The sequence below is a fragment of the Pinus tabuliformis genome, chromosome 5_2 (assembly GCF_031772625.1).
Source record: "Pinus tabuliformis cultivar Carrire ecotype Pingquan chromosome 5_2, CPIR1, whole genome shotgun sequence".
Taxonomy (NCBI): domain Eukaryota; kingdom Viridiplantae; phylum Streptophyta; class Pinopsida; order Pinales; family Pinaceae; genus Pinus; species Pinus tabuliformis.
Window position 1 is genome coordinate 804,907,755 of NC_142306.1, and position 12,323 is coordinate 804,920,077.

The following is a 12,323-nucleotide window of genomic DNA, read 5'->3' on the forward strand; positions in this document are numbered from 1 at the left end:
TCTGTGACTGCTTTAGGCTCAAATATGATTTTTCCTTCTTCGTCAAGTTATGGAAATACTATTTGAACTAGAAGCTTGTCACCGATAACCTTATTTAAGAATGAAACAAAGAAAACTAGGTGTACTCGGGAAGATGCAGGTAGCTCCAATTTGTATGCCATAGTACCAATCTTCTACAACACCTTGTAAGGACTGTAGTACTTGGGTTATAATTTATTACCCTTCTTAGCTTTCTTGAGAGACATTTGTTTCTATGGTTTTAGTCCTAAAAATACCCAATCACCTACATCAAAACTTATTTCACTGTGATGTTGATTTACCAGTTGTTTCATTCGAGTCTGCACCAGAGTGAGGTTATCATTTAAGAGTTGGAGAAATTGTTGTTGATGCTCGATGTGATCATCCATAGCTTGAACCTTAGAATTTTCTCTTAAATATGATGTGATGGATGGTGGACAATATCCATAAAGTGCCATAAATGGGGTCATTTTTGCTGCAATATGGAAGGAAGTGTTATATCACCATTCAGCTAGAAGTAACCACTTGACCCATTGTGTTTGATTATCAAATACAAAGCAATGAAGATATCCTTCCAAAAATTTGTTCACTATATCAATTTTCCCATTAGATTGAGGATGATAATATGAGTTATGAGCTAATTGAGTACCAAGACAAGAAAATAATTTCATCCAAAAATTTCCAGTGAAAATGGAATCTCTGTCACTTACTATAATCTTTGGATTTCCATGAAGATTTTGAATTGTTTCCATAAATGCAGTAGAAACTATACTAGCTTTAAAATGATGAGATAATGCACAAAAGTGTGCATACTTGGTAATTCTATCAACTACCACCATGATGATACTCTTTCCTTCAGACTTGGGTAAACATGTGATAAAATCCATTAAGACCTCCCCCCAATGTTGGAGTGACTAAAGGTTGTAACATACTTGGGGTCTTAATTGTCTCAACTTTATTTTGTTGGAAAACCAATCATTCTGCCACAAACTTTTGAATATCATATTTAAGGCCATCCCAAAAAATTCCTTCTTTACCCTATGGTAAATTTTTTAAAATCCTAAGTACCCTCCTAAGGGAGAGGTGTGCAATTCCAAAAGAATCTTTGTTTCAGTTGGGAATTCTTACAAATATATAAGTGATCTCTGTACCATAATCAATCATTTTTCCAACTAAATGTATCTTATGTATTAGGATCTTGCTGCAACATTTGAATGAGTGGCCACACCTCTTCATCATTCTTCCATTCATTCGTTGCTTTGGTTATCCACTCAGGTTGGATAATAAAAATGAAACAAAGCAATGCTTCCACATCCTCATCCTTTCTTGAGAGTGCATATGCAACAACATTTTGCTTCCCTTTCTTGTATATGATTTTAAATTCATAGCCAAACATATTTGTAACCCATTTTTGTTGATATATTGAAGATAATATTTGCTCCAAAATGTATTTAAGACTATCATGATCTGTTTTACCTTGAAGTGTCTTCCCATTAGGTAGGATGTGGGTAAGGTCGCCATTGCTTTAGTGCTTGTAGTATTTCCAACATTTCCTTCTCATAAATAGGTTTGTGTAAATACTTTCCTTTGATTGGAAAAATTTCAAAAGCAATGGGTCTTCCTTCTTGCATTAAAACAACACCAATTCCATTTCCTGAAGCATCACATTCCACAATAAAAGTTTTTGTGAAGTCTAGTGTAGCTAAGACTGGTGCTTCGCACATTGCCTCTTTAATATTTTCAAAGGCCTTCCTTGCTTCTGGAGTCCAAGAAAATGCATCTTTCTTCAGTAATGATGTCAGAGGTGACGCTATTCTCCCATAATTCTTAACAAACTTGCGATAATACCTGTCAACTTGAGAAATCCTCGAAGATTCTTTATGTTTGTGGGGGTTTACCATTCTTTAATGGCTTTTATTTTGTTAGGGTCTACCTTAACACCCACATGAGATATAATATGACCCAAACATTCCAACTCTTGTACTCCAAAGAAACATTTGGAGGTTTTTACATATAATTATTTCTTCTCCAATAGTTTGAGTACCCTATCAACATGTTGAACATGATCCTTCCAGGATTTGTTTTAGAATAGTATATCATAAAAAAATACTAATGCAAAATTTCTAAGGAAGGGTTTAAAAACGGAATTCATCAAACCTTGAAATGTGGAAGGTGCATTTGTAAGGCCAAAAGGCATGACCAAAAATTCATAATGACCCTCGTGAGTTTTGAATGATGTTTTTGGAATGTCTTCAGTATTCATTCTAATTTGATGATATCCCGAACGAAGATCCATCTTGGTGAAGTAAATTTCTCCATGTCATTCATCCAACAATTTATCAATGACATGAATAGAAAATTTAACTTTAATAGCGAGCTTGTTGAGCTCCCTATAATCTGGACACATACGCCATGATCCATCCTTCTTATGCACAAATACTGCTGGAGTAGAGAAAGAACTTTGATTAGGTTGAATTATACCAACCTCTAGCATTTCTGCAACCATACATTCAATTTCACTCTTTTAGGCATAAGGATACTTGTAAGGCGTAATGTTTAGGGGAACACTTCTTGGAATCATGATCACAAATAGGTGGGAGGCCTTTGGGAGTCTCAAACACCTTGGAATGGTTGTCTAAGAATTTTCGGAGATGTAGAGAAATAGATGATTTTGCTGTTTGAACCCCCAGTGAGCATAATTGTGAAATGTTAGGGTCCCACCCTAACCCCCTTATTTATGTAATAGGATTGAGTCATAGTTATAATTAAGTAAAGAGTCAATAAAGCCCATATTAATAATTGTAAGTGGTTAACCCGCATTTAATGAAGGGACCACAGTTAGTTGCAAATGGGCCATGGTATTAGATAGATGGTATTAATAAGAACCATGGTATTGCCCCATGGTATTGCATGTATGAATCCTATATAAAGGATAGAGAATCCCCTCGAGGAGCATTGTGTCTTATTTTGTAATCGAGCTTTGCTCTATTGGAGGTTGCCCCCTCGAAGAGGCAAGTGAACATTGCTTTATGAATAATAAAATACTTGCTGTTATTTCTCATTGTTCTATGTTCTGGGTATATTTCTTCGCATATTTCGTATTCTGGTATCATCTTGCAGGTTAAGAGCATAACAAGTGGTATCAGAGCACTTTCTAGGTTTGGTGGGATCTCCAAATTTTCGCAATTTTTTTTTGGCTAGAGACGTGTTCTGACGTCTTTAAACCACGGGATCTGTCATTGAGCGCATAAACCTGTAGATTTTGGGGAGGCATGCATGCAGGAAATACAAGAGGTGGTCATGCTTGTTGGACTCCCTTGTAACCCCTATGGGTACCCCTTCGAGTAGTAGCGCATTAGACAGAACCACGCATGGACTGTCTTCCAAGTACCCTCTGGGTATATCGGAAGCCCCCTAGCTCCCTTGAAACCTTTCCATAGATAAACCATCAGCCGTCTTGCTGCTACAATACATCAAGAACACTTCTCGGAGAGATTACTCATGCGTACGATAGGGTAGTCGGGTTGTACGGCTAAGGGTATGGTTGATCCTCCTTGGTTAGTGCCCTGAAAAATTGGGCTGAGTACTACTGTCAGACCCTTATGTATATTGCGATCTGTAGCACCTGACACTCCTGGAGACCATAGTTCCCTTCTCTATCTTAGGATCACACATAACATTTTCCAGATCAGATCTCACAAGTGGGGTTTTGTCGCAGCAGTAACAATCAGTTTCATTGTTCAGATCTATCAGAACAACCATTCGGATCTATTAGATCCATCAGATCTGCAACAACAATCAGTTCCGCTGTTCAGTTCTATCAGATCAACCATTCAGATCTCTCAGAATCATCAGACCCACTATCCAGATCTGAGTAGCTGTGTGGATTCCTATACCTAGGCGTGATTTTCGCAGGACTTTTGGAAGCATTGACATTTCTGGGATTTGGCTACTGCAGTATTCCTAAGGAAGGAGTAAAAATCCGTTCGTTTGAAACCCCCCGGGGCGCTTATTGGTGACTTAGCCCATCAGAATCAGGACGATGAGCTGAGCAAGGTGGTACCATTCAATTGTTAGAGCCAAAAAATTCGGGCAGTCCCAAAATTTCCAGTACATTGGATCGATGCATGGTAGAAACTAGAGCTCAAGCCATGGCGAATGAGAGGATCGACAAACTTGAAACAACATTGACCAAGCTCATGTTGCTGATGCAAAACTTAAATATAACACTCTCTAAGGGCAAGGTGGAGGCACATGAAGACGGTGAGGGTGAGTCTAGCCAGTCGCCTAACCTTTGGGGCACCCACCAACAATCCCATCCGCAACCACCCAAGCTGGATATGTACAAATTTGATGGCTCTCACGTGGCTCCATGGAGAGCACAAATGGAGCAATATTTCAATTTGAATTAAATCCTAGATAATGCGACTCAGCTTAGTGTGGGTATTATGTACATGGACAATGAAAGATGGCAATGGTGACAATGGCATCAACGTTGCTATGGAAGGCCCTTGACGTGGGAGACATTCAAAAAAGCTCTTATGGATCTCTTTGACTAGGAATCTGACTTTTTGGGTTGTCTCACTAAGCTTCGACAGACGGGAATAGTAAATGAATACATTGTAGCCTTTGAAGCCTTAGCTTTCCGCATTGGAGGTCTTCACGATGAGTTTTACATGGAATGTTTTGTTAGTGGTCTCAAAGAAGCCATACAAGCCCATGTCCGACTGCACCACCCTAGCTCATGGTTGGATGCTTGCAGGATAGCTCGTGAAGTCGAACGTGCGTTAGTGGCCCAGTCCAATCGCCCAAATTTCATCCCCAAGGGTCGCCCCCCATAGGCTCAAAGCACTACCCAAACACTCAAGGTTCAAAAGGTGTCACCAGCAGAAATGGCGGAAAGAAGAAAGGAAGGCTTATGTTACTACTGTGATGAGAAATACTCCCCTGGGCATAAATGAAAGGAGCCCAAATTCTTTCAAATTGATGTGACTGATCACAATCCATCGGAGGAAGCCCCACCACTTGAGGAACCAGAGGAGGAAGAAGAGGACAACCAGCAGAACAATGTACCTGAATAACTAGTCATCTCGCTGCATGCTTTGGCATGGATTTCTTTGCCTCAAACTCTCAAAATCAGAGGTTTTATTAAGCATCGCCCAGTAGTAGTCTTGATTGATAGTGGAAGTACACATAATTTTATCCATCAAAGAGTCACGGAAGCAGTGCATTGTTTTTTCCGAGCAGTTTCTAACTTCCAGGTCCAAATTGCTAATGGGGGAATAATGAAATGTGAAGGCCACTGTGAAAATGCCAAACTTCAAATGGAAGATTATCAGTTAAATACCCACATGTTTGCCATACACATGGTAGGCTGCAATATTGTCCTCGGTGCTGAATGGCTTCACACACTTGGACCAATCACAATGGATTTCCAAGAGTTATATATGAGCTTTAAGCAGAACAACCACACACATACCCTCCGCAAACTCCAGGCGGGAGGTCCCTCTATCATCAGCTCACATCGGATGGAAAAATTATTAAAAATTGGCCACCATGGAGTTATAGCTCAATTTAATGCCATCCAAGCCTTCGAACCCACTTCTCTTCATATTCATCCTGAGATGCAACAGATCTTAAACAACCATCTGCCAGTCTTTGACAAGCCTCATGAGCTTCCACCCTTGAGAGGGGAACATGATCATAGCATTACTTTGGTCCCAGGGGCTCAACCACCAAATGTGTGCCCATATAGATATCCGTTTGCCCAAAAGAATGAAATAGAAAAAATAATCAAGGAACTCTTAGAAGCAGGTGTCATTCGTCCCAGAATTAGTCCTTATTCATTGCCAGTGGTCATGGTGCTCAAGAAATATGGGGAATGGCATATGTGTCAAGACTTCAGGGCCCTTAATAATTTGACAGTAAAAGATAAATTTCCCATCCCGGTTGTCAATGATTTCCTGGATGAACTAAATGGGGCTCAATTCTTTACTAAGCTTGACCTTCTCTCAGGCTACCACCAAATTCACCTGAAAGAAGTAGACATTCCAAAGACTACTTTCCGAACTCATGAAGGCCATTATGAGTTCCTGGTCATGCCATTCGGTCTTTGTAATGCCCCATCCACTTTTCAGCGCCTTATGAACCACCTGCTCAAACCATACCTTAGAAAGTTGTCCTGGTTTTCTTTGATGACATCCTCATCTACAGTCGCACCTGGGCCGCACATCTTCAACATGTAGATCTGCTCTTGCAACTGCTCCGCGAGCATAAATTATTTGTCAAGATGTCCAAGTGTTCTTTTGGCATGGAAGAATTTGAGTATTTGGGCCACATTGTGGGGCGTGACAGTGTCAGGGTGGACCCCAAAAAGATCCAAGCAATGCGGGAGTGTCCTCAACCTAAGACCTTGAAGAGATTGAAAGGATTTTTGGGTCTCACAGGCTACTATCACAGATTTTTCCGCAATTATGGTCGCATTGCTAGGACCCTCACTCAACTCCTCAAGAAAAATTCATTCTTATGGAATAATGAAGCACAAAAGGCCTTTACAACTCTGAAACATGCCATGTGTCCCACTCCAGTCTTAGCACTACCCGACTTCACCAAATCTTTTGTGATAGAATGTGATGCTTCGGGTACGGGTATTGGGGCGGTCTTAATGTAGGAAGGTCGACCCTTAGCCTTCATGAGCCAACAACTAAGTGGGAAGAATCTGGGACAATCTACCTATGAGAAGGAGATGATGGCCATCTTAAATGCAGTAGATACCTGGAAACCATACTTATTGGGGCGCCGTTTCCAAATCCGCACAGACCATCAAAGCCTTAAATATTTTTTGGAGCAATGCCTGTCCTCACCACAACAAAATAAATGGCTCGCCAAAATGCTGGGATATGATTATGAGATAATTTACAAGAAAGGGCGCGAAAATATTGTAGTAGATGTGTTATCCTGCCAATTTGAGGAGGAAAGTACCCTACTTGCAATTTCCCTTGCCATTCCAGAATGGATTGAAGAGGCTCGCAAGGAATGGTTTTCACATCCCTGACTCTCCTAACTCATTAATCAATTTCAGGCGGATCCAAATTCCACAGCAGGCTATTCGTGGTAGGATGAGATTCTTTGCTACAAGGACAGAGTCGTAATATCACCAACATCCACCCTCAAAAGCCACATTTTGGTGGAGTTGCACTCATCGCCCACTGCAAGACATTCAGGCTTTCAGAAGACGTATGCTCGTACTCGAAGATATTTTTTTTGGACAAGCATGAAAAAGGAAATTCTCACTTTTGTAGTTGAATGTGACGTCTGTCAGCGCCATAGAGGAGAAACAGTCAAATCCCCAGGCACATTATAGCCATTGCCCATCCCGGCCTCAATCTGGACAAAGGTTTCTTTGGATTTCATTACGGGTCTTCCAAAGTCAGGAAACAAGTCAGTCATGATGGTGGTTGTGGACAGACTTTCTAAGTATGCTCATTTCTGCGCCCTACCCCACCCGTTTACACCGACTTTAGTCGCTCAATCTTTCATGGATCAGATCTTCAAATTGCATGGCATGCCCACTTCCATTGTGTCAGATCATGACCCAGTCTTCACCAGTAACTTTTGGTAGGAACTCTTCCAGCTACAAGGTACCCAACTACAACTAAGTACTTTCTATCATCCACAAACTGATGGTCAAACTGAAGCAGTCAACAAACGTTTGGAAACCTACCTTAGGTGTTTCACTTCAGAAAAGAAACATCTCTAGGTACAGTGGTTACCTCTAGATGAATGGTGGTATAACACCAACTATCATGCCACCACCAAAATGACTCCATATGAAGGAGTTTATGGTAAACTCCCTCCTTCCCCTACTTCTTATATCAAAGGATGCTCGAAGGTACAAGCAGTGGATCAACTCCTACAGAACTGCACAACCATGCTGGTCCACCTTAGAGAGAATCTTCATCAAGATCAAAACCGCATGAAGCAACAGGTATATCAACATCACTCAGAACACCAATTTCAAGAAGGGGATCAGGTATTTTTGAGGCTACAACCATATAAGCAAACATCTCTCAAAGATAAGGGTTGTCAGAAACTATCTCCAAAATTCTATGGACTGTATCAATTACTTCAGCGCATTGGAGAAGTTTCCTACAAGCTAGCTTTGCCACCCACTGCAAAAATCCATCCAATTTTCCATGTCTCATGCCTCAAGAAAGTGATTGGAAACAATTGCAGAATTCAAACCAGTTTACCTGAAATGGATGAAGAAGGTTCAATTTGGCTCCAACCTGAATAGGTTCTTGATACACGAGAAAGGCACCTGCGTGGCCGCATGATCAAGGAAGTCCTCGTCAAGTGGAAAGACACCTCTCCAGAAGATGCAACATGGGAACCAACAACTATTCTTCAGCAGTTTCCATAGCTTCAGCCTTGAGGACAAGGCTATTCTTATGGGGGAGGGCATGTTAGGGTCCCACCCTAACCCCCTTATTTATGTAATAGGATCAAGTCATAGTTATAGTTAAGTAAAGAGTCAATAAAGCCCATATTAATAATTGTAAGTGGTTAACCCGCATTTAATGAAGGGACCACAGTTAGTTGCAAATGGGCCATGGTATTAAATAGATGGTATTAATAAGAACCATGGTATTGCCCCATGGTATTACATGTATGAATCCTATATAAAGGATAGAGACTCCCCTCGAGGAGCATCGTGTCTTATTTTGTAATCGAGCTCTGCTCTATTGGAGGTTGCCCCCTCGAAGAGGCAAGTGAACATTGCTTTCTGAATAATAAAATACTTGTTGTTATTTCTCATTGTTCTATGTTCTGGGTATATTTCTTCGCATATTTGGTATTCTAGTATCGTCTTGCAGGTTAAGAGCATAACATGCAATTACGCCTTGTTTTTATTTCTTAAAAAGATTTTTCATGCCATTAGAGTTGATTATATTTCATGGTTTCCCTGCAATACCCCTTAATTCAAATTCCCTTTCCTTCCCAAAAATAATTCAAGAAAATTTCTTGAAAATTGAAAGGTATTGTCCCTAAAGATTGTAACCATTGGACTCCTAGTACAACATCAACACCACCCATTGGAATGGAAAGAATTGGAGTATACAATAAATATTCCCTCATGGTTTTCTTGATATATGACATTTTCCAAAGAAATTATAGTTCCTCCATTTGCAACCATCACTTGACATTTTGGTGTTGGATATAGGAAGCAATTCAATTCCTTGGCGATCTTACAATGAATAAAATTATAGGTACTACCTAAATAAATCAACACTATTACATTTTTATTCTTGATATATCCTTCTAGCTTGAGAGTTTGAGGAGTGGTAATTCCTATCAATGCATTACAAGATATGGTTGGATTCATTTTTTCTTTCTATAGGGTTGATTCTTGGTGTATATCCTCCTCTCTTGATGTTTCTTGTTCATTTTCTTCCTCCTCTTCACAATCTATGTGGAATAATTTCTTCTCAACACAATTATGACCTTTAGTGTATTTTATATCACAACTGTAAAAAATCCATTTTTCTCTTTTTCCTCCAATTGTTGTGTTGTCAACCTTGTAGGTTGTGGAAGACTAGGAGCATCAACACTTCCATCTTTATAGTTATTAGTGTTAGACTTCCTTGTTGCCATAATTTTTCTTTTAATTTTCCTTTCCACCTTGAATTCGTTCTCCAATGAATCAGGTTCCCAAAGGTGAACCTCATGTTGGATGTTATCTTTTAAATTACCTATGAAGACATCAATCCTATTCTCCTTTGGAATGTTGGGTACCCTAATATTCAATTTTTGGAAGTCTTCAATCTGCTTCTCCATTTAACCCTTTGGTTTGAGATTTATCAATTGGATAAAGAAGTTGTTTCTCTTTTTTTATTCATAATGTGCTATCATTTCCTCCATAAAAATTGACCAAGTGAAAAATGGTTGATGAGAACAAAGCCATCTATACCATACCAACTGATTAGGTTCTAAATATAAAGATGCAATACATACCTTTTGTGAGGGTTGCACACCCTGTAGATCAAAATATTACTCCATCTATAGTATCCATGTTACTGGATCTTTTCCATCAAAATTTCTCATATCTATCTTTGGAATGAGGTGGTTCTTAAAACCCACATTGGATTCTCTAAAATCATAATTGATATTCCTTTTGTCCTCATTATGATTTTCATGGATTACCTTGTCACCACTGGGAAGCCTTTTTTGCAACAAATTTGTCAAACCTTCCCTTAAACCTTCCATTTCTTCTTTCACACCATCCATCTTAGCTTCCATGCCATCCTTCAAACCTTCCATATCTACTTTAAAACCATCCATGACATCTTTGGTTGCTCTTTTGAGAGCGAAATTTGTTGCACTTGGTCATGTAATTTTGATATATCATGTTGCAATTCTTCCCTTTCATGTGTATAGAATTCTTTTGTTTTGGAGGAATTTTATAACCAAATACTAATATCTACGCTTCAATATGCCTTTGGAATCAATTCAACTGATTTTTCAAACAAACGTTATGCAATTTAAAAAAAATACACACATTTTTCTTGCTTTAGGAGCTCAACCTTGAAACAATTGTAAATTTTTAATTTCAGGTCTCCAAGTTCTAAAATTTCTTCCTGTGGTATTTCTTTGAGTACTCTTTCCAACCCCACAAGTATAATCGAGATTGGATTCTTCAAGAAAGTTTTATGCCAAATCTCCCACGATGGCCTGATTATGGACTGGTTCAGTAGAGCGAATTTGTACGGGATTCCATGTGTCAATGTTTCAACCTTAGGTCCGGAAATTTCTACACAAAAAACTTCATTCCATGAAGTTTTAGCCACTTTTTACAGAATTCAAATCTGATTCCTGAAACAAAATTTATGATGATTTTCCCGAGGTCACCTTTTTGAGACAAAATTTTGGAGCTTACAAAAGCCCTAACTTCCTTAGAACATATATCTATAAATATAGCAAACCAAGATCTGAAATTTTTACACGATGTTCTAAGAGCTTTTGGCTCCATGTGGTAAAAATGTTAGCTTCTGACACCTCATAAAAAAAACGTTATACTGAAAATTCCAAGATGGCTTGTTTGAAGAAGAGAAACCCTAGAATCCAAAGCTATGATACCAAATGTTATGCAACCAGCTCACAAATGGATAGATCAATGACTTAAAATTATCTTATTTGAGGGGGAAACCTTTTTTACATTACATAAGTGAATAATTCTTGGATGATAAAAATTAAAAGACCTCATTTGTATATATAGGAGTCTAAGGGGTCACAATATAATCAGAACCTACATAACAATAATAATTGAAGGACACAAAAATAACGATAGTGGGCTTCTATGGGGTACAACAATAACAATATGGGGACTACGTGGGCACAACAATAACAATAAGGGGGATTCACTAGTATTATAGGGACCCAACATAAGTGGATATCCAGCAGCATATAGACACTGGATTAAGTTTGATGAGGCTAGATCGTTAGAGGAATCCATCCGTAAATTGAAGCAATGTTATGGGTGGTCAAAGCGAAAATTTGAGCCTAAATGTGAATTGAAAGGAAATGAGAAGTCAAAGGAAAATAGCCACCGAAGTAGGAAAGACCTTAAGATGCAGGTGAGAAATAAAATGTTGCTCCTTACAAGAAGTTCAATGCAGTTAAGAAAGGACATGTGTCACAGTCTGGAGAGAAGCAAACTAGAGGTGATAGTAGAGGACCATTGCAATGTTGGATATGTGGAAAATATCATCTGAAGAAGGATTTTCCATTTTACTAGGGAGGTAGGCCTCAGATCTATAGTGCTCAGGAGGCACATATAGTTGGGGATGTTGGTTATAACATTCATCAGATTTATGTAGCTGTGGACAATAAGGAGACAAATGATTCGACATTTATCATTGAGATGGATGGTAAGATTTGTGATCAAGTATTTTTTTTTTTGACTTACCTTGGATCTAATTATAGTTATGTTAATCTTGACCTCGTTGATAAGTGTGACTTGAGAAAAGAAGTGCATGCAGAGTCTTGTTTGGTGCAGTTGGCTACAAATACGAAGAAGAGAGTTCATCATTGGGTAAGAACTTGTGAATTTGATTTGAATGGTATGCCTATAGTAGCACATTTGAATGTACTTCCATTGGAATTGTATAGTATGCTTTTGGGTATGGATTGGTTGTATCTCCACATGACGAAAGTAGATTTCTATGACAAGGAAATTGAGTGCTTGGATGATAATGGAGAGAAGAGAATATTGCAGGGGAAGAAGAAGCCTACATCGTTGAGGATGG